Source organism: Vicugna pacos, chromosome 5 (assembly GCF_048564905.1).
Source record: "Vicugna pacos chromosome 5, VicPac4, whole genome shotgun sequence".
Classification (NCBI taxonomy): domain Eukaryota; kingdom Metazoa; phylum Chordata; class Mammalia; order Artiodactyla; family Camelidae; genus Vicugna; species Vicugna pacos.
In genome coordinates, this window is record NC_132991.1 from 59,758,382 (window position 1) to 59,783,414 (window position 25,033).

Here is a 25,033-nt window from a genome sequence, read left to right on the forward strand (position 1 = left end):
CGGCATATAAAAACAAATTAAATTCTATAAAATACTTGTCATGAAACGTACAAGCATTCCTGTTAAATAAAAACAAATCACAAATACCTGTGGGATATGATGTGTATTTCTTTAGTTTAAAATATGGGTCCCCCGAGAGTAGGCAAAGCTGGGCTGTAGTCCTAACTCTTCCTGCTACAGTCTTCCAAACAATTCACTTTCACTTTCCATCCTTGGGTTTTTCTTCAAGTGCAAAATAACAGATTTACATCAAATAATTTCTAAGGTCTCTTTCAGTTTTAAAACTCTATTTTTCTAGGATTTCCAATTTTTTCTAGGAAGTAATTGGGAAAAATTCATTTGTAGAGTCTGCAGTCCAGTCCTCTTCTTAGAACTATATCTATTCTGTACTGGGTCTATAACTGTATCCACATTATCACCATAATGCTTTACATACAGTAATAGTTCACCTGAGGACTTAAATATAACATCATTTTGCCCTTTCCCCTTTTTTTTTTTTTTAAATGTCAAACCTTGTTTAAAGGTATCAGAGTCTCTTCTCTCTCTAAAGGAGTTAGCTGTAAGTTCCTTGGACGCTTGAAGAATGCTGAGACATAGGGGAAATCAGTTCCATTTCCATTCTTTATAACCATGCTGTAAAGAAAAATAATCATATTACAAGTACTCTTTTGTATAGCCAAGATTTGTTCTTAGACCTCTCTTCAAGAATAAAATAGTCCTATAGTTTACATTTTCCTTCAGTGTAGGACATATTAAAAAGCTGAAATGAAAAAAGAGTAGTTTTAGAAAATTTATTATTTTGTCCTAATATCTTTCAAGGTGATATTTTACTTCCAGTTATCCATAAGGAAATATAGAGATCTCAAATGCTATATAAATTTTCTTTTCATATTCTCATTTACATTGTACCCATGGTACTTTAAAGAGCTGTTTGGTGAGGAAGTATGAATCTGAGACAGACTCACTTCTCATGTTGGTTTTGGTTGACTGCATGCGTTACACTGGATTTAACTGGTCGTTCCTGACTATTTAATAGTGTTAGTAGCATAACATGTATGAAATTTTCTTCTAGCTTTTTGTGTGGCTTTTTTTTTATCACTGGGAAATTCAGTAGTAAAATTCAATTATTTGCTGTTTTGTAATAGTTACAATAAGACATTTTAAAAGCAATTGTATTTTATACTGAAAATATTTATTAAATTTTTATTTATTTAAAATATTTAAACCAAGATCTGAGAGTAAGTGTCTTTCAGTAAAAAGAACATGACGTTTTGGTAATATTTTTAAGTCTAAAATATTTGATACCTTTAGCAAAGTTTAAATTGGTAACATTGTTTTAAAAAGCTTTTATCTTCAACATTTAAGGAAGGGTCTGTAAGCTACCAAAATAGTACAGATTCTAAAAAGTCCAGAAGCTTTGTTCCTAAGTCAGCAACCCTAAGTTTGGTGGTTTGTCAAAAGAGCCAGTTCCCTCTGCTGAGTCTTCCTTTGGATTTCTGAAACTCTGGGCCCCCCTTCTCTTCTACTGCAAACTCTCCTACTGCAAATTCTTGCTTTCAGAATCTGTTATTAAACTGAGTACTAAAATTAACCACTTTATATTCTTTTCACTTTATCACTTCTGTTCTTGTGGTATAAATTTTCTTTCCCTGCTGATCTACAGAAAATCGCTTTTAAAATTCTACTAGTCAGCTAAATCTTTTAAGGTAGTATGTTAGAAATGTCTTAATGTCCTTAGCTGGAAAGCATAACTAGATAATCCGTTATTAAATGTCTTAGTTCTGTTTTATAGTAAATAATAAGCACAGCACTGGGGGAGGGAAAAGGCTTTGGAATCAGAATCATATCTGTTTGAAAGCTACATACATCACTTATTGGGCATTTGGCACATTATTTCACATCCCTAAGCCGAACTTCCCTCATTTACGTAAAAGACAAAATAAAAACGAGGTAAAACCTCATAATGTATTATTAAGAGTACAAATAACTTGTGTAAACTATCTAGCAGAATGGCTAGGACATAGTAGGTACTCATTATTTATTGAGTGACAGCCATTTGGCAGTTACTGAGACGGCAATGGATATTAGGATATCACTGTTTTAATTTGTTTAGCTATGAATTGCTCAGCAGTGTTGTAACAGGTAGAGATTGTATGAGGCTGGGTCTCTGTTGAAAAATACAAGTTTATGAAATTAAACTATGCTCTTCTAGTTATGTCCAACGTGGAGTAAATGACAAGATTTATACCCTTACTAGAAATCATGAAAAAACAAATACAATATATGAAACAATCATTTTCAAGACACTGGATATTGGACAAGGAAGGACAGTTATCCCTGAGAGAAGGGAAATGAATAAGGGAAGCTGTACAATTGCCCTATGTTTCTGCCTGGAGTGTTTCTAGGTCATAGTGCTGGATAGTGAAACCCAAATGACTTCAAGTGTTGAGGAAACAGAGCTAAGGTTTTGTGGAGTCAAGTCACTTTGTGTTTGCAGAACAAATTACTGGTGAGGGGAGAGCTGCCTAGAGACAGAACTCCAGAGACCTACAGATGGTCTCCCTCAAATATTCAGCTGATTATTGATCAGCATATGCATGTGAAGAAACTACCCATCTCAGGGAAAGAACTACTAGGGAATAGGGCTGGGAAAAGTACCATCCCCACCAGCCAGATGCAAGAATTGTATGATTAACAGGGCACTGAGCACACGACTCAATAATTCTTACCTTAGTAGGGAAATAATTGGTCCTAGATGAAGCACTATTCCAGTCCTGCTGAACAATTCTTAAAAGCTAGATATAAAGGGATTAAAATATATCCAAGTAACTTAACTCTGTACTACAGCAAATCTCAATAATAATTATAGAAATACAAAATGTCCAGCACCCAACAAGGTAAAATTACAATATCTGACACTCAATTAATAAATTAAAAGAAAAGATCTACAGCTAACATATATCAGAATAAGCAGAAAAAAATACTAAAACAGTTATAACTTTATTCCATATATTCAAAAAAACATAAGTGGAAGCCAGAAACACAAAACCAAAAACAAGAAGAAAAAAAAAAAACTACGCTCTAGAGATGAAAACTACGAAGTGTGAATCTACAAGATACTGTTGGCAGATTAGATAATACAGAAGAAAAGATTAAGTTTTAAGAACAGTAGAAACTATACAAAATGGAAATCAAACAGAATGGAGAATCAGAAAAGATGACTATAGCATGGGATATGGGGTAATTTTTGGCAATCTAATATATGTATAATTGGGATTCTCAAAGGTGGACAAAAGATAAAAATATTTGAAGAAATACGGGCTGAAATCTTTTTTCAAATTTGAAAGAAATTATATATCCACAGGACCAAGAAAGTTAATGAAGCACAAGCATAAGAAACACTAAGAAAACTACATCAAGATACAAAATAATCACATCGCACAAAGACAGTGATAAAGAGAAAATCTTAAAAACAGCTGGGGGTGGGGTTGAGGGGAAAATTTTTACATTCACAGGAATAAAGATAACATGCAAAGGTAAATACAGTGGAGCAACATCTTCAGTACTAAAGGAAAAAAAAAAACTACCAGCCAATAATAATGATCAGATTGGATTAAAAAGGAACACCTAATACTGTATAGCACAGGGAAATATACACAAGATCTTGTGGTAGTTCACCCCGAACAAAAAAAGGGACAATGAATATATGTATGTTCATGTATAACTGAAAAATTGTGCTCTACACTGGAATTTGACACAACACTATAAAATGACTATAACTCAATAAAAAAATGTTAAAAAAAAAGGAACACCTACTCTTATGCTGCCTACAAGAAAAGGACTTCAAATATACAAGCAGATAAAAGTAAGATGATAGAACAGGATACAGCATTTAATACTAGTCAATAGGAACTAGATTGACTCTGTTAATGTCAGCACAAAGCAGATCACTGAGCAAAGAATATAAAGGCATGAAGAACATCATTTAATAAATATAAAAGAGTCTATTTATGAAGAGGTCATGGTAAATCCTAAATACAATATACATAATAAAAGGGTTTCAAAGTATATGCAACAAAGCTGATAAAACTGCTAGAGGAAACAGACAAATCCGAATATATATAGCCAGAGGTTTCAGTGCTCCTCTCTCAATAATGAACAGAACAAACTAGAGAGAATAGCAATAAGAATATGAAAGACCTGAACAACACTATCAATTTGGCTTAATTAACACATAGAATATCATACTCAAAAACAACATAATGTACTTTCTTTATACATATGGAGTATTTCTAAGATAGAATACATTCTTGGCCATTAGACAAGTCTCAATAGATATGAAAAATGTTTACGTAATAAACACATGTTCTTTCGTCTTCATGAAATTAAATCTGAAGTCAGTAACAAATAGATAACTGGGAAATATCCAATAATGGAAACTAACACTCTAAATAACCTATGGTTCAAAGAAGAAATCAGGAAGAACATTAGAAAGCATTTTAAATTTAATAAATATGTGAACACAACATATGAAAATTGGCAGATGATGCTAAAGTAGAACTTAGAGTGTTTACAGAAACACCTATTATATGAAAGGAAAAAGATATCAGTTGATTATGTCAAATCTTACCTTGAGTAATTAGAAAAAGAAGAGTAAATTAAACCCAAAGTAAGTAGAAGAAAGGAAACAAGGAGTAGAACAGACATCAGTGAAACAGAAAACAAAATGTTAGAAAAAATCAGTGAACCCAAAAGTTGGTTATTTATAAATAAAATTGATAAACACCTAGCCAAACTAATCAGAAAAAATGTAGAAAGGATAAATTACCAGTATCAGGAATGAGAAAGATAAAATACAGATTTTGAAGATACTCAAAAGATAATAAGGGAATGTTAACAACCTTACGATTATAAATTCAGAAACCTAGATAAAATGGTATAATTCCTTGAAGAGACAAATTTCCAATGCTAACTTAAGATGAAATAACCCCAATCACTTGATACCTATTAAATATATGTTTTAAAATTTTTCCACAGAGAAAACTGCAACTCAGATAACTTTGTAAGTAATTGATGAATTCTGCCAAACGTATAAGGGAAAATTAATACTAACTCTATACAAACTCCTCCAGAAAATTGAGAAAGGGGGAATTTTTTTTTAATTCATTCTATGAGGTCAGCAATACCCTAATACCCAAACCTAACAAAGACATTACAAAAAAAAAGAAAAGTACAGGTTAATATGCCTCATAAACATAGATGAAAAAAATTAAACACAGAATTAGCAAATAAAATCCAACAACATATGAAGAGGATAGTATTTCATGACTAAATGTAGTTTAACTTAGGAATGCAAAGTTGGCTTAATATTTAAAAATCAATCAATGTAATTCATTATAATTGTAAAAGAAAATCACATGATCATCTCTAAATTGGAAAGATTGAATGATTTTTATTCCATATCCAAACAGCATAAGAATTTGTGATTTAAGCACTTCTATTCAATACTGTATAAGATGTTCTAGCAATTGCAGTAAGATAAAGAGAACTAAAACAGATTTAAATTAGTATGAAAGAAATGGAACTGTCTGTCTTTGCAGGTAACATTGCCTATGTAGAAATTCCAATGGAATCTACAAAAAAAACACAAAACCCCAACTATATTTAATAATTGAATTTGGCAATGTTTCAGGATACAAAATCAATATGCAAATATCAGTTTTATTTCTATTTGTTAGCAGCAAATAATCAGAATTTTAAAAAATGCACAGTAATATAGTAACATTGAAAAAAAATAAAGTACTTTGGAATAAAACTGACCAAAGATGTGAAAGTTCTATACACTGAAAACTACAAAACAGTGCTGAGAGAAATGAAAGAACTAAATGGACATAACACGTTCATGAATTGAAAGGCTCAATATTGTTAAGATGCCAATTCTCAAATTGATACGTATGTTCAATGTAATGTCAATCAAAATAGACTTTTCTTAATAGAAATCGATAAATTGACACTAAAATTCAGATAAAAATGCAAAGCATCTAGAATAGCCAAAACAAATTTAGTAGAACAGAATGGAAATTCAGAAATTGATGAAAATGTTTATGGGCTTCAATAGGCAACTATATATAGTCTCCTTAACAAATGATGCTAAAACAACTGGACATCCATATTTTAAAAAATCTTAAATCAATTCCTTGAATCATATTCACAATATAACTCAAATCATGGTTCTAAATGTAAAATCTAAAACTAAAACATTTCTAAAATAGGAAAAATACTTTCAATAATGGGTTAGGCTAAAATTTCTTGTTACAACACTAAAAGCATAATTCATAAAAAAGAACTGATAAATAGGACTTCATCATAATTAAAAGCTTTTGTTCTTCAAATGACACTGTTAAGGGATGAAAAGATATAAAATAGACTGGAAGAAAATATTTGCAAATCATATGTCTAATAAAGGACTTGTCTCTAGAACATATAAAAAACTCTGGAAACTCAAAATTACAAAAGCAAACAACCCAATAATTTTTTTAAATGACAAATGATTTGAACGGACATTTCTCTAAGAAAGAAATACAGATGGAAAATTAGCATAAGAAAAGATGCTCAACATCAATAGTTATTAGGAAAATGCAATTTGAAACCATAATAAAATGGTAATACACTTCTATTATAGTAGCTAAAATTAAACAGGACTGATGATCCCAAGCATTGGTGAGGATGTAGAGGAACTGGCACTCTGCTACATTTTTTATGGAAATTTCAAATAATACAGCCACTTTGAAACAGTTAAGCACTAAAGAAAAAAAGTGAAAAAATACATCTACCATATGATCTAGTTTTCCACTTCTAAGTATTTTCACAATAGAAAATACAGCATATATCCTTACAAAGACTTGTGCAGAGATGTTTAAAACAGCTTTATTTGTAATAATCAAAAACTGGAAACGAGAATATCCATCGACAAGTGACTGGCTAAATTATACTGTGGTATATCTATAGAATGGAGTACCATTCAGCAATAAAGAAGGAATGAACTGGGACACGCACTACATGAATGAATTTCAAGATAATCATTGCTGAATGAGAGAATCCAGACAAAGGAGAGTACATACTGAACAATTACATTCACACCAAGTTCTGAGAAATGTGTATTCATGTATAATGACAGAATGCAGAGCAGAGGTTTCCAGGGAAGGAATAGGGCAGAGAAGGGCTAAAGGGAAGAATTACAAAGGAACATGAGGAAACTTTTGGGAGTGATAGGTAGGGGCACTGTCCTAACTATAGTAATAGTTTCACAGGTATACATATGTCAAAGCATCAAATTATAGACAAAAATATAGAATTGACTTTATGTCAGTTAGATCTTGGCACAGCTCTTTAAAGGGATGAAAATATTCTTAAATATAATGATGGTTTGGAAAATATTAATAGTTATCATAACTTTAATCCAGAACATAATTCACCTGAAGCAATCATTTCTTCATAGTAGATCAGTAAAGAGGCACACAGTGAATGATGAATAAATTAACAATAGTTATGTTCATCTCACACTGCCTTTCCCTTCACGACTGTGCCTTCTCTGGTGACTTTTGCTGCCTTTAAAAATCAGTTGAATTTAGTTCTCAGGGATCATGGCTTTGTTTATTAAGAAATATCTTTAGGTCTGACTATTCTTAATAGCTTAGCTTTAATGTCATCTCCCTGATGTCTCCCACCTGTATCAGTTCTAGGCCCCGATGGGGGTCTGCCTTTGCCCTCATTGGGGTTTTCCATTCCTGGATCTTCTCCGATCCTAGTGGCCTTGCTTTGACTCCAGGGCGTTGTGTATCTGACTCTTCCTTTCCAGTGTTGTCTTACTTCTTGTCCTCCTAAATCATTATCTTGGCTGATCATTATTTCAGTTTTTTCTCCCCTAACTTCCCCCAACACACATTTACCCTTTATTTGAAAGAAAACAGACCCCCTAACAGACACCTGAGAAGAGTCCATGGTTTTCAAACTTTGACCCTCAGAATCACCTGGAAGGCTTGCTAAGACACAGATGCTGGTCTCACTCCCGGAGTTTCTGACTCAGTAGGTTTGGGTTCAGAAATCTGTATTTCTAATGAGTTTCCAGATCGTGGGGATGTTGCTGGCTTGGGGCTATTTTGAGGACTCCCCAATGCTCTTCCCCACACTTAAGCTAATTGGCTCGATGTCTGATGATCTAGTCATCTCATAAACCCAAGAAAACATATGTAACTTAATGAGTGTCATTAATACCTGATGTACCAGCTCTTTTCCTCAAGGGTAATTATGAAAATTTTAGAAATAAAAGAAATTGTGAGGATGAGAGTATGTATGAATGTGTGTGTGTGGACATGTATGTTGGCAGGCTAGAAGGGGTGCTATTTTTGATGGGCTGAACATCTCAGATGACATTGCATGTGGGTTGATTACTTCACTCAGTTCAGGGACCCGACTATTGCATTTACTGGGAGATAAAACAGAATCCAAGTAAGTTTCTTTGCCATCTACCTGCAGAAATTCAGGCTTGACAGGCTGGCATGCCCTCCTCTACACTGCAGCTTTCCTCCTCTGCTGCTTCTCAATGTCATCTGTCTCCATTCTTAAAGAAATCATCAGATCAAATCACAGCCTGTAGTCTAAACAGACACTGAGAACCCCACACCTTAAACACATGCCCTCGGTCCCTGGTGCCCTACCTCTTAACCCCGATTTAAAATCCCAACACAGAAAGCTGGAGCGAGGCAGGCTTTTAAGATTTGGATACAACACTGCCAACTGTTTTGCTATTTAATGACGTTGGAAACTAACCGAGCTTAGCCTTCCAGAGGCAGGTGGGTTGCTTTATGGACCTTTCTGCAGAGCACATCGAAGTGACGTGTGAGAGGAAGAGAGGACTCAATGTTGGCTGGTTATCTACCCTGACAAGCAGCAGCACTTATGGCTATTTTGTGCCATCACCTTGTACAAACGAAGCTCGTGTAAGCAAAATAAGTATGCACGCAGGGACTTCACATTTCCCTTTTCTCAATTGAGGGGCATCCGACCGTAAATATGTTTCAAAGGAGGTTTAACATTTCTGATATACTGATGTGAAGCAGCTCAGAGCTACATTTAAACATCAGAGGTCTCACTGCCTGAGCCGCAGCAGCCCTGCAAGAGTTTCCCAATCACCATATCCCAGAAAAGACAGTGGCTAGCAGGTTTCCTTGGTCCCTGTTTGATGCCGTATTTTTGGTTTCTTTTTCAGGCACACAGTTTGATTTCTAGAATTAAATAATATCCCCTGCAATCTGGTGTTCTCCCCTTGCCCTGATAGCAAGTCACATTTTTCTGTCTATTTCATGTCTTCGCATTCTGTTGAGTTGATTTTACCAAATACTGACAAATCACACATTCAATAAATGCTCGTGGCTCCCCTAACTAATAAAAAGTCCAATCCCTATTATTAGATACAATATCTCATTATAGACAATACTGGCTGAAGTGTTACATTAATTTTGTACTGAAGTGATCCATGTGTTACATGCGGTCATTTGTTAAGACACAGAAGCTTTAGGTGTCCCTAGCAAGGTTCTAAAGTGGTAAAAAAACAACAAGCTGGACTTGGTTTCCCTTGGCAATCAGCCCATGAGATCACCTTGATACGCCTCTCATCAATATACCACTGTCTTAGGGATAAAATAAAACAACATTAATTAGGGAAAAAAATCTTCTAATAAGCACCTTCTTTCCCATCACACAATGCCTGTCAAACTCTGCATATGAAAGCTCTTCTCCATGAAATAGAAGACTGATACTTTTCAAAAGAAGTTAAAAGAACTCAAAAGAATCAATTTTCTTATTTAATTTTAGCTCTGCCGAAGGCACCATATGGGTGTTCATTCATTCACTTTTTCAAAAACATATATTTGCACCCACAACGTGTTGTAGGTAGTGGGAATACAACAGTGAACAAAACAGACAAAAATCCTTGCCTGCCTGGACTTTATATTTCTGTGAGCAGGGGAGACAAGCAGCTAAATAAGGCAAATATGTACTGTTCATGTGGCAGCAGGTGTGATGGAGAATGGACGAGCAGGGGGCGAGACTGGAAAGTGGTGGTTTGGGGTGTCACCTCATAGCTCACAGCACCATGTGAAGAGCAGAGTCCAGGGATGAGGGGTGCCCTGGTGGTCCTGGGCTCCTGGTGGGGTCTGGGAGCCAGGCAGGAAGAAATGAGTCCTGAGTATCTCCAGCCTGATGGTGAGGATGGGGGTGAGGCTGTGACTGGCTGAGGGGATGTCAGGATCTTTCCAGGAGCACGCAGAAGAGTTCTGGGTCCCTTCTTCACTAGAGACATGGGACCTAGAGGCCCGAGAGGTTTGGTCTTATCTGTAAGGAAGGGAATCTTGGAACCTGTGCTTGGAGAGGAGCCTGTTGGAGACTGTTGCTCCAGACCTCTGCAACTTCTGAGGAAGGTAGAGTAATAGCTTCCTCCAGGCTCCCCGGGCCCAACTTGCCCATTGCTTTTGAGGACAGTCAAATCCAAAGCAGGTCAAGAACACTATTTCCGTGGCAACTTTGTTTTGTTTCTGTCTACCAGCACAAGGCTTACACTAATTAGCGAGGGGGGAAGGTGGTGGGGGTGGCTGGACACAGCTTGCTCTGGTCTGTCTCCTCTCTGCAAAGCCTGAGCTTTTATATGGTGAGGCTGACATGAGGTGGAGTGAATGCAGTGTCCTACCATGTCTCCCTCAGAAAGGAGGTTTGGATGAAGGGCAGCTCTGCCTTAGTTTGTGCCTTCATCGTTAGCAGTGACCCACTGGGCTCTGGGTGCCTGTGAGAGCTACACGGACACCCAGGCTGTGTGAGGAAGAGCCTGGGGGTCAGTGTGGACCGGCGGCTCCACACCCCTGGGGCGAGCAGTTGTGTTGTTCCCTCAGTGAGGTTCTCCCATGGTCAGTGACTCAAGCCTCCTTTAGAGAGAGATTATTTCTAGGTGATTCCAAAACTTGGCAAGACTGGCTTTCCGGTCTGACCCTACCCCACTTAATTACTCCTAGAATCAGCTCCAACTCCCCAAGGAACCTGTTAATGATCCCAATTGCCTGTTTATGGTCACCTACAGTGCACAGAGGTGTTTTATCAGAGATTACTGCTTACAGACCAAGAAGTCAGCACTATTCTGTAAAAACATAGTTGAAGAGAGGCTCAAGAGAGAAGGCAGGGTTAAGAGAAATGCATGGTCCGTTCTGGGAGATGTGTCCAACACTCCGCCAAGCTACTGTTTTTGAGCCAGGCTGTCTTTGAGGTGATATGAAGGGGTAAGAACAAGACATTGAGTGCATGAGCGTACATCACCCTTCCTCTGGCTCTCAGGCGCCCTGTGGGGTGGTGGGCTGAACACTGCAGTAACTACACGGCATTTGAAGGACTGAGTGCTTCTTCCTAATGTGTCTGTTCTCAAAGGAGTCAGTGTGCACTTTGTAGGAGAACCGGATCCAACATTCCAGATGCTGCTATAGGGAAAAATGTCCCTAAGCGTTTCCTGTATGTTGAGGAGAAAACACAGAGAAAAGTTCTCATTTTTGCATGTGCTAGTTTTCCTCCCTTCATCTTCTAAAGGTCTGGGTGGCCCTGATAATGAAAGAGATGTCATTAGCAGGAAATGAACGTGGCATTAATTTTCATTGTGTCAAATGTGTAAAATAATGTTTTTGAAATCTAATTTGCTGATGGATTAAGAGGGACTCCTGTTTAAGACAACATAAATGTAAATATTTCCTTTCATATTTTGCAGGAAGCTTTATGAAAGCAATAGGAAATTATTGTTTGTGGCTGATTAAATAGCTATTTGTAATTATTCTGTTTTGACACCTTCTTTATATGAAGATGATAATTCTGACCTTCAGTTATGGAGTCAGTGAAATACAGACTTTTAAACTGTCCTTCATAGGATGTGCTTCCATCATGAACTGTTTCAGGGGTTCTGTGGTCAATGGATATGTGCAATTGTCAGAAAATTTTTCGTCTTCGGTGTGTTTGTTTAACGTCTGTGTTTCACTTGTTACTAATTGTCTACCTTAGAGGATGTGAGAAAGTATTGAATTAAGATGAGACTTGCATCCGGTTTTCAAACTTAAAAGGCTGATCTTGCAAAATAGCTTCACGAAATGTAAATGGATATACTTAGGTGAATATTTTAACAGTTGCCCTAATGGTTACATAAAATGGGCAATGAAGTTTTCTAAATGCTTTACAAAGAGTCTCTTAGTTAAAGGAGTTGAAAGTCAAGTGGTAGAATTATTAGTTGGTTAATTACTTACAGAGTACAAATTATAACAAGAAATCATAGTGCAATTTCTAATAAATGGCACATAATTGATTATTAAATCACAAAAATAGAAAACACTTTACATGATCTTTTTAAAGAATTTTTCTGTTTTCTCTTGAATAGTAATTTTAAATATCAGAGATAATACAAGTTGTAGGAAATTTAGAAAATATGAGCTAGTTAAGGGAAGAAAGTAGAAAATCATTTATTGGTTTACTGTTCTTAATTTTTCTTCTATGACATTATTTGTAACAATTTTTTAGTAGTCGGTCCATGTAGATATACTATGGCTTTTTAAACCACCTCTGTATTTAATGTCAAATTTTTAGGTTTCAGGCTTTCTAAGATTTTGCTATTATTAACAACTCTATAATAAATATCTTTCTATCTATATCTTTATATTCTTATCTGATTATTTATTTTTGATCAATTTCTAGAAGCCACATTGCTGGATAAAAGATCTGCACACTTTCACTGCCCTTCAGAGAGGATATATTGGTTTACACTCTCACCAGTGAAACATGAGAATGCCTGTTATATTTTACCTTTCCAAAAATAATTTATGAAGAAATTTAAAGATAAAATTATATATTATCTAAATTGTATTTTAATTTTTCCTTTTATACATTTTTTATTTGCATGTATGTTTAGGAAGACCATCCCTACCCAAAGAGTAAATTAATGTTTACATTATTTAAAAAATTCCCTTATGGTTTCATTTTTTTAGATTTATATCTTTAATCCAACTGAAAGTTAATTTTATATAGTGGGTGAGACAGGAATGTAATTTCACTTTGGTAAAAAAAAAAAAAGGATTAACCTTCACAATATAATTCTAGAATAATATATTCTTTCATCAGATACTGGATGTCACCTTAATCGTATGCTAAATTGTGATACAAATATAGATTACTTTCTGATTTGTATTCTATTTATTTTTGTGCCACTATCACATTGTTCAAAATTATATCTTTACATATTATTTTAATGTATCTGTTAGACTGAATTCCCCAAACTTACCAAGTGCATTTCTTTTCTGTACTTAAATTTTCCAGCCTTTTCTAACTTATAAAAGAAAATTACATCACATGGAGAATTTGATAGATTTCTATTTATCATTAGAGAAATAGCAACCTAACTAATTTCAGTTTTCACATTTAGAAATCAGGTACAGCTCCTTGTTAATTATTTATAAAATAGTTCTTTGTAAGGTTTTGTGATTTTTAAAAACTCTCTCTCTATATATACATACGTATTTATCATCTACGCATTAATATATATTTAATATTTTTAAGTAGCCTATTATCAGTTGATGCTAAGTAGATTTTTATTACTTTCACAATTTTGAGCCACTTGAAATTAAAGTTTAAAACTATCACATGAGATTAAAAAAAGAAAGTTAAGTGAAAGCTAATTAAATTATAAATGACTAAAAATTTGAGTATTTAAAAAAATTAACTGTTTTGGTTATCAACTAATGGCATGTTAAAAAAATGTAAAGCTATAGTTACTTTTACAAATTTTCTGATTATTCTTCATTAATCAGAAAACCTGAAGTACAGCATAGAAAATGAGCAACATTGATTGTTTGTCATTTCACATGTCTGTAAATAGAAGTGGAATTGCTCAGGTAAAAGGTATGTGCACTTTAATTTTGATATATTGTTAAATTTCCTTCCATGGGTACTGTACCAATTCATATATCCACCAGCAATATGAAAGACTGCTGTTTTACCAGTTATCAGCAACATAGTAGGTTATTAAATTATAGGATATTTGGCAATCTGTAAGTGAAAACAATGGTATCAAAATTTTATTTGCATTTTTCTTTTGAGAAATTCTTTGTAAGTTTCAGGAACTTTTTGTTTCTTTTTTTTTTTTTTGTGGAATGACTTTTGGAGTTCTTTGCCCATTTTTAAGATTGATTTATTGATCTTTTTCCTTACCAATTTCAAAGAGATTTTTATATATGTGAGATTAACCTCTTAGGGATATATAAGATTATTTTCCCTTAGTTTTTTATTTGTTTGTAGTAGTGTTTTGTTTTGTTTGCTTCATGGAGATTTTTTGCTTTTAAAATCTAGCCGCTTCAGGATCATAAATCAAATGTCCAGGTTTTCTTCTTTGACTGGGAAAACAGTTTATATTTAAATCTTGATTGAATTGAAAGTTTTTCTGAATTATGAAATAAGGTAGGATTTAAAATTTATGTAATAATTTTAAATTATTTTGTTCAGTCAAGTTTTCCCAACGCTATTTCTTCTACAAATTATCTTTCCCCCACTGAACTGCAAAACTACTTTGTCCATCAAATATCAATTTTCATATGTTGTCTTAAGTGTGTTTATGAACTCTGTTATATTCCATCGATATCTCTGCATTGTGTACTAGTGCCACAATTTTATTTTAATAATCTATGTATATACATATATATATATATAGAGAGAGAGAGAGAGAGAGATCTGTACTCTTATTTTATACCCTGCTGTCTTACTAAATTTTCTTTGTAGCAGTTTTTAGTCTATTTTCTTGGGTTCTTCAGGTATATCTCATATCTATGGTAACGGCTGTAGTTTTATCTCCCAATTTTTCTCCTTTGAATTCCTTCTTTTCTAACTATATTAACTAGTTCATATCTACTGTCTATCTGAAATTTTGGATAACAGTGGGCATCCTTATCTTAGTCCTGGCTTTACCAAATATGCTTTAATATTTACTTATTAAGCATGATTCTGTCTTTTGGGGCTGAGGTTTTATCATGTAAATCTTATTATTTAGTCTCATGTTTTTAAGAGTTTTTGTCAGTAGTTTTTGTTGGTTATGTCTCTTGTCATTATATATATATATATATATATATATATATATATATACGATAAACGATCTTTCTCTTCAATTTAGCAATAAGATAAATTGCATTAATATAGAGTTTCTAATATTGAACTATCTTTTAAACTCCATTTTGTCACAACGAATAATTATTTTAAGCTGGTGCTAGATTCTGTTTAACACAGATATACAGTCGTTTTCCCAGAGTCTCTGAAAACCCATTTTTTTTTTCCCACAATTTTGATACCAAAACTCAGTTGGGATTAAAACCTGACCCAAGATGATGTGAGAGACTATATTTATTCCATCTCCTTAATGTAATTATCATATATTTGTGGCAGAAATGTTCATGTGACTGATTGAAGAATGCTGCTCTGGACCCACTTGCTGATGGAATATATTACAGGATATGAACTCAGTTCCCTCTCTAAAGTCTACAACCCAAGGGTCTTAGAATGGGGATTTTATATTTTAATAGTTTCCCGTTACTTTTTCTTAGTTTGCAATCTTTGGTTTGTATCATTTCTCCTCCAGAAGAGTTTAAATAACATTAGAATTATCTTTTCCTTAAAGGCTTGATAAAACCTATTAACTTACAAAACTAGGCTAGTTTTTTGAAAACTCATTCAGTAAAGAGACCCATGAAATAGTCAAAGTTCTCTACTTCTGTTAAAAAAAATTTGGTGTGTATTTTTCCAGAATTTTTCCTATACTACATACAAAATAACAAAAGAGGGCTTAAAAAAATAAAAATAATTGAATTTGTTAGTGAAGCTAAATAATTTTTGTATTTAACATTTGCATTTTGTTCATGAACTGCCTGTTTGTGTATTTTTCTGTTGCTTTTATTATCAATCTGTAAAGATTTAATATTCTAAAGAGATTAGCTCTTGTCACCCCTCCCTTTATCTTCTCACTTCTACTCCCTAAAAGTAATTGTTGAATCATTGTTAATATTCTATTGTGTATCCACACTTCGCTCTCTTCCTGTGTACATACACATTTAATATCTATTTAAAATTGTATGTAAGTTAAAACTAAAAATGTTTTAAATATATATCACTTAAAATGTATGTATTCTCTATAGAATACATTACTATATTATATATAAAATATGTATAGTCCACTATACACTCCTTGCTTATTTTTACACAGCAGTGAAAATGTCAGTAGAATCTTTTTAAAGGCTGTAGTATATTTCACTACTCCATTGAAGGAGTTTTACATTTTCTCCCAGCTTTCTGCTCTTAAAGTGCAGTGAAAATTTAGTGCATGAATGTAGGCCAAAGTACAAGAAATAGAACTGCTGATTTCAAGTTACATGCAAATTTTGATAGAGAGTACCTTTTTAAAAGTTATTTCAACATTTTCTCAACTCAGTATCTTTGCCAATTTATTATCAATCTCAAATTATTATCAATGCATTATTGGTATCTTATTGTTCTAATTTTTATCCCCCTGATCCCTTGTGAGGTTAAGAATATTTTCATATATTTATTAGACATTTGGTTTTCTTCTTCTGTGAGTTTTCTTTATATACCCTTTGCCCATTTACTTCCCTGTAGAATTGTTTTTCACTCTTATTTATTTCAAGGAGCTCTTTGTATAATAGGGACAGTAACAGTTGTATGTGTTGACACATAGCACCTTTTCCCCCAAGCACCTTTAGAAGGTGTTGGATGCCTCTAAAGTCCTCTCTCCTATTTGTGCATTGCCCATCCCCTTTGTCTTCTTCCTTTCCATTTGCCTTTTGGCCAGACTGTTTCCTTCCTTATTTGTATCACTACTAAACCAGAATAGAGTAAGCGATATGGAATGAAATATTTGAACAGGGCTTATGACAACTTCAGTTTAATAGTTGGAAAGGATAGGAAAACTTCTCACTTAATGTGTATGGAGGATTTTGTGGGTGTTTCCTGTCTATTCTAATTTTTCACGAAGTGACTTTTTCTTCTGAACGATGAATAATGACTGACTGTATATCCCAGTGAAAACATAGAACTCACTGACATACTGGCTGATGAAATATAAAAAATGCAGTTAGTCATGTGCATTGACTAATGATCTAGTGATCAAATACTTCACTAGTCAAAATGAATAGTCATTTACCAAATATTTGAAATATTTATATGATACTCCAAAATAGAAATATTTCCTTTAAGCAGTTGCTGTGCTGATTTATTTTTCATATTATAGAAACAAAGCTGATAAAGAGTATTAATTAATTCCCATGGAAAAGAATGGGGCTGAAAAATAGGACAAAGTAACACAGTCTTGGGGGAAGAAAAATGGTCTAGAAACGTTTTATCTTTCAGAGGCATTTCTATTGCTAGCTCTTGAAGATGTATAGGGGAGGGATAAGTGAATGCTTAATAATATTTTTTAAAACAATAAATTCCTATGTCAATCACTCTAATCCTCTTCAAATGAAAAATTACTTTCCTCTTTCTCCTCCTGTTTTTTGTATGCTCAGCCACTCACATCTTTCCTTAACGTTTTTATTTTATTCAGACTTAGTTGACAGTCTTTTCTTGGTGCTAAACTCACTTTAATAAGAATGGAGTATATTTTTTGGCTTGGCTGTCTTTATCGATAACCACTGGAAAATCTTGCTTGAGGTAACCATTGAGACCAAGAAATTAAAAATTCTCTCTGTTTTTTAACATCATTAGAGAACAATTTTAGAAGTATATTTTTTATATTCATTTCTATAAATTATATTACAGAGAATAGAGGCTATCATTATTTATCTAGAGAGAAGATTACCTTGTACTTTACAATATTAAAAATATTTATTTCTAAAGGCAAATGTTATATTTTCATTGGTAAACCACTGTTTTCTGGAAAAACTACATATATATCTACATATATATCAATATACTTCTTTTTTCTTGCTCTTAATCTGAAAGATTTTGATATTAGGTGCATATTGAGTTTGTGGTAGATTCTATTGCTTTAAACTTTCATTTTATATCTTTAATGTCTCTTGCTCTTGGCAAATTATATTTCTGGAATGCAGAAAAATCAATTTTAGTATGCAAAAAGAAGGTATTTGGCAGCTTAAGATAGTATTTAGCAAATGAAAAATTTTCAACATTTATGATGATTTAAGAATATGTAGAAAATGTTATAGGGCTGCTTACAGATGAAGGTCTGTTGCCTCTACTTTGACTCCATAGGGCAGATTTTTATCTTGTTGTTTTTCTAATCTAAGAAAATAGTACCATACTTTAAAGATAGTTTACACTATACTAGGCAAATGAATCTTGTCGTATAGAATGAGATAGGCTTATCATGTGTTGGAAATTGAAGAAGTTGTTCTATTTTGTCACGATAAGCATGTATTGCCTTCAGCTCTTCTATACGTGGGTCAGTTGTGTCTCTTTTCTGGACTAAAAACGAGAGCAAGCAAGACTTGAGGTTCTGTCTGTTCTCTGAATAAAAATACTGGTACCACTGCTGTCATAAGGATTCTCCAGCAGCCCTTAATATGCTCTTCTTTGACAATGATTGTACTTTGGGGACGTAAGTGACTAATTAGTGGCATTTAATAATAAAAAAGATGACATGTCACAATGTTATACTGCAATCAGTGTTAGTCTTCTGACTAATTCTAATTCAGGTTAATTTATTTCCCTTATTTAAAAAAGAAAAAAGGTTTCCTTGGAAATGGCCAAAGGGAACAGAAGTTGTCATTTTGTAGTGCTTCTGGAACAAAAATTTGGAAAATTAACTAATATATTTTGTTCTCTCAAGATATGTTTTTCAGGAATGCTGGTGGGTTACTGATTAATTAACTAATTAATCAAACAATTAAAGTCCACTCATTCTGCGTTTTTGTACAAAGAGAGTTTCATCTGAGGACAAATTTCTAGTCTGGCATGTGACAGAAAAAGGATAATCTTGGGTGACCTAAAATTAAGTGTGACTAGTTTGCAGTGGCTGATTGAACACTTGACAGGGACATTGACTCTGGACCTGCTACAGGCACTCGTAGGGAGTCCGGGGGTGACACCACAGGTGCACACGTAAACCCTGTATTCTACACCTATGGTCTAGTGTGCTTTAATTCTCACGGTATTCTTAGTATGTCCAGATGAGAATTTTTAACGTTAAGTATAGTTTTGTTTACTCTAAATGTGAAATATAGCTAACCAGGACCATCCAGGGAAGAGAGGATCCTCAAGGACCTGTTTAGACAATTGCTTCTAGGAAAAAAAACAGCCTTCAGTCAAAGACTTGTCAATCCTAGTTTTAAAGAATGATTAGGTAGCTGATTTTTTTCTTCCTCCTGTCCTTGGAGAAAATGAAAAATAACAGGTGCTCTTCCACTTTAGACTAACCACTTGTACACTTTATGACAGTTAGGTCTCCCTTGAGCCTTCTCTTCTTCAGAACAAATTATGCAAACTCCTTCAGTCTGTCCTCATAGGTCCTATTTTTCAACCATGAAATCATCCCATTGTTCTTCCCTGTATCTTTCCAGTTTCTTCAGTATACTTTCCAAAATGTAAAGTCTTAAATTTGATATCTTGGCATACATTAGGTAGATTTGAACTTCAGGAGGATAATTTATTTCTACCTTCTAAGTCAGAGAGATGGTCGCTAAGACAAAGGCTACTTGCATGAAAGGGATAAGAAAAAGAGAAGCCAGGTGTACAGTTTAATGTTCAATTCAATAGATTTATATGATCAAAAATGATAAAAACTGTGCCTGGAAAAATGTTCTTAAGGGTTCTTAGTAAGTCATTCGAGAAGATACCAAAACACTACAAGTATTAGATAAATAATCACAGCTGTTTTTGTTTTTCCTTTGGCTAAATCACCCAGTACCTCTTTTTACTAAATATAATTCTGCGATGGGAAAGATTAGTAGGTGAGCTAACATAATGCCAAATTCAGGACAAAAATGTGTAAGAGAGAAAGATGAGGACCGCTAATTCAAGGAAGGGCATAGGGATTCAGCATTAGAATGACCTCAGCTTACTTAAGAGCGAAAACTACTTTTTCAAGCAGATAATAATGCCAAGAGGGGGCATTTGTGGAACGTTATGTAGTGAAGCTCTATTTCTTGGTGGTATATGACTAGTGGCAGGAGTATGATACTGATTTTGCTGATATGCTGTCCTGGGTTTGACGGATGGCATCGCATTGTCCTCTTTGCAGCGTCACCTCAATTTTGAGTGTTTCACATGCTGTAGTCATTTCAAAGTCTCCATTTTATGAGGGCCAAAAGGAACCCATAAACTTATAAACCAAGTTCTTCTCTATTGCAGTTAATACGTGCAAGTTTCCATTGTAATAAAAACCTAGAGTAAAAGTCCTAAACTTTCTAATCCTCTTTACTTCAACTGAAGTGCGTGAATAATTGAATTTTGTAATTCTTTGATATCTTAACTTTAAACCTAAAGTCTTATCTACGCCCAAAGCAAAATACCTGGTATTTATTGTACGCTCTCTCCTGGGTTATGCACTGTGAATGGCTTCATAGCCTCCACAGGAGAGTAATTCAATCACTACAAAAAGATGCTACTGTATTCTTTCCAAAATTCTCCTTATAAATCAACAGTAAGTAACAGGGATCACCACAAAGTCAGCTTATAAGAGCTTTAATTCCCCACATGGAAAGCTTCAAGATTCACCCATCGCTGGCTTATTTTCACTTTACGGTGGGATAAAAATATAAACTGGCCATGCTCATACTGAAACACCACAGGCAGACCTTACAGGGCTCTTGCATTGAATGGTGTGCTGTGGTGGAGTATGTGGATTATGCACTAACCCCTCTTTGAAAGCTAACGCAGCACGGTCTTACCATTTTTGCAGACAGGACAACATTGCTCTGGTTCATAGACTGGGTTGACACACTCAGGAACTGCGCAGTCTGCTACAACACAGTGAACTTCATTGCTGGGCTCACAGCGACACCATTCACATGGAGAGGGCTAGGAACAAATCTAAAATTAGCCCCTTTTCTCCTATAACTTAATGCTTGCACATTCATATGCTGTCAGAAGACAAAACATCAGTGTTTATATTGGCTTTACTGTTTCACTTCATTTACCATGTGTATGATCATTCTTCCCCCATGGAAGGCAACCTGGATGTCCAAGCCGGAGTGGGTTGCCATATGCAGCTGAGGTTGCCATGAGCAACCGGAGAGTTCACGTACGACTTTTCTTATGTCTTATGTTCCTACTTTTCAGAGAAATGTTTGGAAACTAATATGTCACCTCCTGGTTTGGTTTCCAGATGCAGTGATTGCTCTGCCTTCCTCTGATAAACAGGAATGACACTGGAACATGTGAAATAAGTTTGTGCCATTTGTCATTTTTCTCCCTAAGAAAGAAAAGGATTATTGAGAAATAAGAAAATGGTAAATGGACATCTTTACCCTTGGTAGGAACTTTTTCAGGCTAACCTAGACACTAAAGGGCATTTTTTTCCCAATGTAAACTGTAGAGGAGATTGCATTTGGGATCCAAACATCCAGGTTCTGCCTCTTGAAAGATTTAGTAAATACTTTTCATCTTGCCTGCTTGCTTTTATGACTGAGATAAAATCGATTGACCTAAAAAGCCATTATTTAAGAGTCAGAGAGTCTGAAAGTGGAATTGAAAGGTGACTAATTTAGAGAAAAGAATTAGGAAAGCAAGAAACAATTTTTGTCTTTACAGTACTTACCGACCAAGAGTGAGTTTGGGGTTTTGTGTTTCCTTTCTAGAAACTTCCTAGACCACAAATAATCTAAAGCAATGGCCACTCTGTGACTTTCTCATCTTTTACAAGTTCTAGCTCTCCTTTCTCATGAAACAGAGGTTTAGAATTCTGGAATGAAAACTTGGAGGGCTCAGAAGTTATACAGGTCTGTACTTCTCAAAACAAGCCATTTGTTGCTAGAAAATTCTGTCTCTAATCCTGTGCCAAACTGTGTTAATTAAAGACCCTTGCCTTTGTCTCAGTGGCTACTGTCCATAATCCCTGTCAGTTCTTGTTTCTTCATGAACTTGACAGTTTGGGTAATATCAGTGCTCCTTGACTCAGGTAGTCAGTGAGGATGGAAACCTTTCAACTAATTATTTTTAAATTAATGTTATCTTTGCTTTCTGCTTGAAGAATGATGGTCTACTTTTCAATTAACTATTTTACTTTCACATTTAGTAAGAATTAGCCCTAGAATCTGTGGGAAAAGTATTGCTATTTCTTAGCATGGTTGGTACGTTTTTTGAAGAGTGCAGTTAAGCTCTTTACCACGTGGTGAGTTGTGTCAAGTATCCCAGAAAAATCGATTGGATTATCCCAAGGGCTGGAATTTTCCTGAAGTTCTACTACTCAACAATTTCAGTAAATTAAGGAAAAGATGTGTTACCAGAGCACGTTACTTAAGGAAGGAAATTGTAAGTGAGGAAGCGATGTGAGAGATGAAAATTTGGGTATTCTGCGGCTTATTTTGCAAGTCCTGTTGTGATATCTTAACTTCCCTAGCAGAACTGTCAGGTGTCTCCCTTTTCTTAATTAGTTGCAATGAAGTATTTGGGCACAGCCTTCTGAAGTGCAAGCAAGGACTTGGCCTGCATTTATTGCTGATGTAAGAGACGGAGGGAGCCACTAATACCATGGTTTCTGCACCCTGCCTGCCCTTCTGCAGCCGGGATTGTTCTTGTTGGTTCCCTTCTGGCTGAAGGAGGGGCAACTCTAGTGGACTGATTCTGGCATTAGAAATCTCAAAGAGCTCCTAAATTTGCCAATGCGAAATACTTCCCTCGAAGTAACCATGGTCTTTGAGAAAGATCTGTTGGATTATTAGATTCCCAATAGACTGAGGAAGAACACCATTCTGATGCAAACAATGTTCTGGAATATTATTAACTACTGGGTATTGACTAAGCAATTTACCTGTATCAACTTACTGGTTTTTCATAATAACCATTTGAAGCAAGATTCGTTGTTATCTCCATCTCACAGATACGGAGATAGGCTGAGAGAGCTTTCAGGTTCAGTAGCTTTCCCAGGTCCTGTAGGCAGTAGGGGTAGGGGCATGATTTTAATCTAGGCAGCCTGACTTTTGATCGTACTGCCACATGGTAGCAAGAATGGCTATTCTGCGCAACCCCATCTGAGTATTTTATCATCCAGTGCTTTGTACTCTAGGCAGACTAGATCCACAGGAATAACCACTAGCAACTGAAAAATTCATTCATAGAGGCTAGATCCTTCCTGCTAGGAGAGAGAATTTCACTAACTAGGGTAGTTAGTGCATAGATTCTTATGAAGCTGTAGAGCTTTTCAACCTTCTGAAAATGCAGAATTCATAGAAAATTGTAGTAGGCTGAAGTCAGGTGGCCACAAGGCTTGTTCTTGGGGATGTTGGCATCTTCAAGCCTTGGAACCTGGTAGCTACACTCATGGTTGCCATCTGGGAGAAGCAGTAACAGATAATGGTCCATTAGAGCCCCTGGGGCGTGTGCCTGAGGTCAGTGGAGGCTGGATGTGTGCACACTGGAATTCTGAGAAATACTCGGAGGAAGAGTTAAGACTACAAGGCTTAGTGATAAAAGTATGCCTGTTTTTTTTTTTTAAAGGGATTCTGAATAATGGGAAACATAAATTAGAAAAATAAAAGTGTCACCCTAGCCATTGGCAGCTTCTAGTCAATCCTTCCCTGAGCCTGGCTTTATTCATATACCAGTCTGTTCTGTCCTCCTGTCCTGGCCCAGACTCTCTTGCCAGAAACATGTTATTTTTTATTTTGTTTTCATTCAATTGTTTTTTTCCAAATAAAGCCTCTGTTACAGTTCATTTCTCTTCACCCCAAGCCTCCACATGCTCGTCCCCACCCTGTCTAAACACACTATCAAATTTAACCTACTACCTTACACTAAAGTCCCTTCCATCCTCTCTGGCCTCACCAAGACTCTTTTCCTTTCACAAGCTCACCAGTGTGGGCACCACCGTTGCTTTCTTGCTTCACTTAGTTTCCTCCACTACCCCAGCTTTCCACTGTGCTTCTAAAAATGCACTGCTTATACAGCGTAAAATTCCTAGGAGTGAGCAGTGTGCTACTTTGACATTAAGTTCAGACTTTAAAAATCCTTCCCAACTTAACAGTGTAAAACTCTGAAAGGTTTGGTGCTTTGAATAAATCCTTACATCTTAAGCACTGAGACAGTTACAAATTTCCTTTTATCAGGCTCTTCAATGTGAAACTATAGATTAAATCTGAAAACATCCCCGTAAAAGCAAAGATTAAACAATAAAGCTACCCTTAGAGAAACAGAGAAAGAACACTGGAACAAGTGCTTGGGAAAAAAATTATTCTTACTAGTTTTTTTTGTTTGTTTTGTTTGGTTTTGTTTTTTAAAGAAGAACACGTGAAATTAGGACCAGTACATGGCTTTTGTCAGTTAGAGATTCGGTCAGTAAGATGATTAAGTGGCACCATCCTAAAATCTTATACAGGGAAAATCTTTTCCTAAGAAATCTCACAGAGCATTTTATTTCAATGAAAGCTTTGAAAAATAATGTTCACTATATATACCGTTACATAAATTTTCATTGAAATTAGGATTAGAGATCAAATTTATTTGTTAATGTATGTATTAGATGATCTGAATATTATATATCTGTTGTGAATCTGTACACCTCCAGCTTAGTGGGTTTTGAATATCTAACATGGGGCTCTGTTTAAGCAGAAACCATGTATGTTATCTGTAGTTCCTGCTGTCACTGAATATATTGGCATGGCAAATCCAAATGCTGTCCTAGCTGTCTCTCAAGTTCAAAGGAGTTATAATATATAGAGTGAAAAGCTCTTTGTTAAAGATTGGTTGAGGTGACTAGAATTCAAATCTTCCTCCTTCGTGTTAGAATAAA

The 25,033-nt window shown here is 35.0% G+C and overlaps 2 long non-coding RNA genes across 5 annotated transcripts in view; one reads left to right on the plus strand and one right to left on the minus strand.

Moving 5' to 3' along the window:
- Positions 1–25,033, plus strand: part of LOC140696433 (uncharacterized) — a 260,788-nt gene that overhangs the window by 204,259 nt on the left and 31,496 nt on the right. The window lies entirely within an intron of this gene.
- Positions 492–21,495, minus strand: LOC140696434 (uncharacterized). The gene is made up of 3 exons (XR_012072767.1): positions 21,394–21,495; positions 20,976–21,105; positions 492–633 (listed from the first exon to the last, which is right to left on the minus strand). It is a non-coding gene; the product is annotated as an uncharacterized lncRNA (long non-coding RNA).